General features: G+C 58.3%; 2 non-coding genes across 2 annotated transcripts; one reads left to right on the top strand and one right to left on the bottom strand.

Annotated features, from left to right (window-relative positions):
• Positions 1–2,233: 2,233 nt before the first annotated feature.
• Positions 2,234–2,305, bottom strand: TRNAM-CAU (transfer RNA methionine (anticodon CAU)). The gene has a single exon. It is a non-coding gene; the product is annotated as a tRNA-Met (tRNA).
• A 1,935-nt stretch (positions 2,306–4,240) lies between these two features.
• On the top strand, positions 4,241–4,312 carry TRNAG-UCC (transfer RNA glycine (anticodon UCC)). The gene has a single exon. It is a non-coding gene; the product is annotated as a tRNA-Gly (tRNA).
• The last annotated feature ends 1,558 nt before the right edge of the window (positions 4,313–5,870 follow it).

Below are 5,870 nucleotides of genomic sequence, written 5' to 3' on the forward strand. Positions count from 1 at the left end.
CCATGTACCAGTAAAGGCTTGGCTCTGAGCAGCAAGGAGGAGCTTTGCAGGGGAAGACGCAGGTGTCCGAGCAGGCAGCAGGTTGAACATGAGACAGCAATGCGCCCTCATGGCAGAGAAGGCCAACAGCATCCTGGGCTGCAACAGGAAAAGCGTAGCCACCAGGCAGAGGAGGTGATCCTTCCCCTCCACTCAACACAGGTCAGGCCACATCTGGAGTGCTGTGTCTGGCTCTGGGCTCCCCAGCATAAGAAAGACATAGACGTACAGGAGCAAGCCCAGCAAACAGCCACAAAGATGAAGAAGGGACTGCAGCATCTGTCATAGGGGGAGAGGCTGGGACACGTGGGATTGTTCAGCCTGGAGAAGACAAGGCTCAGGGGCGATCTTATCAACATACACAAGTATCTGATGGGAAGGTGTAAAGAAGTCAGAGTGCGACTCTTCTCGGTGATGCCCAGCGACAAGACAAGAGGCAACAGGTACACACTGAAACAGAGGAAATTCCATCTCAACAGAAGGGAAAGCTGTTTTATTGTGAGTGTGGTTGAATGCTGGAACAGGCTACCCAGAGAAGCTGAGCTCCCACCCTTGGAGATAGTCAAAACCTCCCAGGGCACAGTCCTGGGAAACCTGCCCTGTCTGGCTCTGCTTTGAGCGGGGTTTGGACTAGATGATCTCCAGAGGTCCCTTCCAACCTCAACGGTTCTGTGATACCGTGCTCCTGTGACTTGCCTTTGCCCTTGTTGAACTGCAGGTGGTTCCTGTTGGCCCCCTTCTCCCACCTGTCGAGGTTCTCCTATTACCAGCGCTGCCCTCCAGTTTCTCGGCTGCATTGGCCCCGCCCCAGACTCGTCTCTCCAACAAATGTGCTACAAGCACCCTCTGTCCCACTGTCCAGGTCACCCCTTAAGACGTTAAAGCCCGTTGGCACCCCGAGTGATCCCTCAGGGACGACACTGGGAAGCAGCCACCAGCTGGCCTTTGTACCACCCAGCACAAACCTTTGAGCCTGACAGCCCAGCCCATTTGCCACACAAGTCAGCATCCAGGTCTCCTCTCCGCAACTCAGCAGACTAGCTCCAATGATACTGAGAGACCATGCCAAAGGCCTTGCTGCAGTCAGGGATAACAAGGGTAGCAACAGCGTTGCAGCAGTAAAAGCTCTCCTTCTTGCTCTCAATGTCCCTTGCCAGTCCCAACACAAGTCGAGCTTTGCCTTTCCTAAGACCATCGCAGCATGCCCAAGCACTGTGGCTTTATTCCTGCTGTTGGTCATTAAGTCTCCGGCCAAGTTTTCCCTGTTCATGAGGAGCAGGTCCAACCTTGGCCTCCTATGTCACATCTCAGGGATGTGCAAAGAAGTTTTCCTTGGCTCATTTGGCTGGTTGGAGCAGGAGGTGGATAAACAGGGTTCATGGCCCAGGCAGGGACTCTGGTCGGACCTATGGTCTGGGCTGGGGATTGAGGGACCTGCAGGTGTGCATGTACGTGTGAATCAGGAGAGGAGGGGGTGTCCACTGTGGCACTGCAGTCCTGACTAGCCCACGAGGAAGAAAGGATTGGGCCATTCGTGGTGGTGACGCCAGCGTGAGTGGGTGTTTCTGTGGGTGCTCATGAAGGCACTGCTCTTTGTCTGCATTCATACATGTGGCCAGGTCATGGGTGTGTATTCTGTGTGAGTGTGTGTGTGCGCGTGTGCACACGTGCCCATTGTGAAAGCTTGCTCAGCCTTGCCCCGGGCTGACCTACGAATGGGAGTGGCAGCCAAGAGGCTAGGAAGGAGAAATCCCCCAGGTCTTCCAGACCGCTGGATTTGTCTTCGCTGAACAAGCACCAGCCTTCACCTCCTCTCCACCTGCACAGCGGTGAAGGTCCCCGCTTGCCACCAGGAAGCTGGGGGTTTAGCTCCCTGAAGGGAAGGAAGAACCAGCTTTGTCCCCAGGACACCCACACTCCTGTGGGGGGACCTCTCTGTGTTCCTGTCTGCCTGGTGATCCACAGCCTTCTCTGCTCCTCAGGCGCACTTTGTGAGGTCTGGATGCTAAGAAAGCAAAGGAGAAGGTGAGAGAAGATGCTAAGAAAGCAAAAGAGAGGGCAGGAGCAGCACAGGCAAGGGGCTGAGGAGCAGGACAACTGCCACCAGCCCTGGAGCACCGCACAGAGGGGAGTGCTGGTGGAAGTGTGCAAAGTGAGAGGCCTCAGCTGGGAGGGGACTGGGAAAAAAGGGCCTTAGCAGAGGATGGTTTTGATCCATCGACCTCTGGGTTATGGGCCCAGCACGCTTCCGCTGCGCCACTCTGCTCCCCCCAGGATCTGGGTGGGGAGCTTGCAGAGCCCTCCCTGCCGCTCCTGCACACTGACAGCACCAGCGCTTGGGCTCAAGGGGGCTTCTGTTCCTCTTGCCTGGGCCTGAGCCTGGGCCTGGGCCCATGGAGGAAAAATGTCTCCCCAGGAAGCCCAAAGGCTGTGTGCCCGAGCTGAGGCCCCCTTGGTTTGCCCTTCTGACACTGTCTCCTGCGCATCACACATGGGAGGAGTCTGTGTTTGCCCCACTGAGCTGCCTCTGCAGGGGAGGACAGAAACTCCCTTGCAGTGCAGCCTTGCTTTTGCTGACCCTGACAACCCAGCAGCTGCCCCTAACACTGCACCAGGGCCACGGAAATGACAGAAATGCCTCCTATGCATCCCTGGAGCCATACATTGGATTTCAAGCAAGATCAGCCTCTTGACTTGGGTTGTGGTCACCATCCAGACAAAACCGTGCACAGGCAGACCTCTACAGTGGCTCATTCTCGGACATCAAACTTTCTCTTTCCCCCCACTCGTCTACGTCCCTCCGGTTCCCTTCACCCCACCATTTGCCCTTCCACGTAGCTCACCCCTCCTAACGCCTCCCCTGAGTTCTTTCTCCAGCTCTCTAGAGCCGGAGGGCAGCCACGCCAGCAGACAGTGCCGTTTGTGTGTCTCCTGTTTCCACTGTCTCAAAACTTCAAGACCGGGGTCCTTGGATTCCTTGCAGTCTTTCCTCTTCAGCTCCTGCTCTTGGGCTCTCTGCTTTCTCTTCCGTCTTAAGAGACCTGATACATGGAGCTCCCTTCCCTTCCTCCCCTCCAGCCACAGAGATGCCAGAGGGAGAGTCAAATGCTGCTCCGGCATCAGCATATCCCAGATGCCACCCTGACAACCAGGCGCTGGGAGCTGCAGCCGTAGCCCTGGGGTTACGCCTCTGAAACCCTGGATGCAGGCACTTCTCCTTCGCAGCGCAGGTCCCAACCCTAGTGCTTAGAGCCCCCAGGCCTCAGAGGCAGGCAGGGAGGAAAGACTCCTCACCCTGGGGAGGCAGCTGGAACTCCGGGACTTCCCCAGCAGTGCTTCCTCCGCGGGGCTGGGCATCTGGTGGCGCCTCTTGTCCAGTCCACCTCACTGCACAGCAGGGACTGGGAGGTAAATGAGACACCTCCCTCAGAGTCCCAGGTGTGGTGAATGCGCTCTGAATGTGCTCATCTGTTTGTGGGTGCCCAGCTGTGGTGTGTCCCAAGGATGGAAAGGAAAACCCCAACACAGTCTGGCCCTGAAACTCGCAGCAAGCTGGATGACGTTGCACAGGGCACGTGATCACTGCTGCCAAGAGGTTTGGGGCGGGTAGCTGCGGCTGAGCGAGGAAGGCAATGGATGTGAAGTCCAGGGGAGTTTCCCCACACAGGTTGGAATCCTGCCAGCTACAGGGCACCGTCCTCTTCTGGGCTGCCTGGAGCGACGAAGCTCCAGCCCTGGACAAAGCCCCGCAGCCGCAGTCCCTCCAGCTGCACAGCATGCCCAGTGCACCCCCCATCCCTCTAGTCATCCTCAGCTTCCCCCAGCATCGCCAGGGTGTGTGGGAACCACCTTTCTCCTTTCCCAGCTGCACAGGCTCACAGCTTTCCTGACAGAGGACTGCTCACCTATGGGGAGGGGTGGATTTTCTTCAAAGGGGCATGTTTTCCCACGCGGCCTGAGCCGAGATGTGTGTGCTTCTGTGACGGGAAGGGAGGCCCCCCACGTGGAAACGTCTGCAAGTTTTTGCAGCAGCAGGAGAAGAGATGGGGGAAGGGAAAGACCCTATCCAAATGCCGCTTCCTGTTCTTTTTCCTTCTGCTACATCTTCCTCACCTTTCGGACTCCTGGCATAGTCCTGAAAGCTCAGAGAGGGTCAGATGGTGCCTGGGAGGAGCAGGAGGAGGCGGGTGTAGGTCTGCATGCGTTGGTGGTATAGTGGTGAGCATAGCTGCCTTCCAAGCAGTTGACCCGGGTTCGATTCCCGGCCAACGCACGCACGCGCCCTTTTCTCCTTCCAGGCGCCTGCTGCAGAGGCACTTCCACCTCCTGCTAGAAAAGAGTCCAGCTTTCACCAACAAGTTCATGTTCCCTGGGGGAGCCACTCCCCTTAGTGCATGCACAGGCAGGATGGGGCACCCCCCCAGAGCCCAGGAGAGACAGGCCTGGCTTCAGCAATGCCTGCCTTGGTGAAAGTGCATGCCAGGGACTGGAGTCAAGCAGAGATGGGCTGCTTGGCAGGCGGCTGTGCTCATCACAGTGAAAGAAGTGCTTGCAGGCACATGCCTCTGCCCCACTTCTCCCAGCGCCCACGTCAGTCCTGCCTCCCCCTCCCTGCACACAGCCTCTGGCCGCTCCTCCACGTTTCACACCCCAAGCATCTCTGCCTGCTCCCAGGCCTGTAAGAGCGGAAATACCCCAGCGCCGCTGCTGCTTCCCACATGAACGCACCCACCCAGGCACTTCTGTAGAGACATTCTCCCGGCTGCACTGGCTGTACTGGGATCCGTGCCTGTGCTGAGCGAGCCAAGAACACTGCAGCCCACCCATGGCTTCCATATCATGGACACACAGCCCTGTCAGAGATCACCCTCAGGGCTGGTGTGAGCAGAGCAGCACAGAGGGAAGGCACAGTCCCCACAGCCCTGGGCGGAGAGGCACCAGCCTCTGCTCTGCCCCTGTCCTCCCTCCCCAGACACCCGCCTTGGCTTCTCTTGGCAGAGTCTCTCCATGGGCCGTCTCCTCACCCATGGATGGGTCTCGCCCGCCTCTTTGTCTGTGGGGCTCCACACTTTCTCTCCCAGGGCCCCCAGGTGAGGGTGCTGAAGAGAACTGCTGATATGGCACCAGGACTGCTTGGGGCAGCTACGGGCTCCCAGCTGAGACCAGTGCTGACTGCCTGCTGAGGAGGGACTCCACGCTGACGGCCTCTCTGCACTGCTGACACGTGGGCCAGAGGAGAGGGATTTCCTGCCTGGCCCAGAGCTCAACCTGCTGCTGTTGGACGTTGTACCTGGCAAGCAGAAGATTAATGCCCTGGAAGGTTAAAGATGAAGATTGAAAATAACACCTCAGAAAATTGCTGTGAGGAGTACAGTGTGTGTGTGTGTGTGTGCGCGCATGTGTGTGTGCGTGCGTGTGTGTGTGTGTGCATGGGTGGGTGGGGGCGGGGGGGATGAGTGGGCTTGGCAGTGTTCCTTTAGAGTGCAAGAAGGGAGAGGTGCCCACAGGCTCAATTTGCACTCCAAGCTGTGCGGGGAGGGGATGTTCACATGGAAAAACCCCAGAGCCAGGCGTGGGGCTGCCCACGGTGCCTGATCTACACTCCCAGCCCTAACACACTGCCTCTGCCCACCCAGAGCATCCAGGGGGCTGGGCCATTTCTGAGGCAGGAAAAGGTGGCCCTGAGAGGCCCCACAGGGGCAGCGCTGTGGCGCCAGTGGGGAGGACATCTGGCTGCTCCCCAAAGGCTGGTGGCCTGAGCCCACCCCAGGACGCCGTGCCACGAGCAGCGGAGCTGGGGAAGTGGTGCTTCCCGACTCGCCAGGTTCTGC

Source organism: Dromaius novaehollandiae, chromosome 10 (assembly GCF_036370855.1).
Source record: "Dromaius novaehollandiae isolate bDroNov1 chromosome 10, bDroNov1.hap1, whole genome shotgun sequence".
NCBI lineage: Eukaryota > Metazoa > Chordata > Aves > Casuariiformes > Dromaiidae > Dromaius > Dromaius novaehollandiae.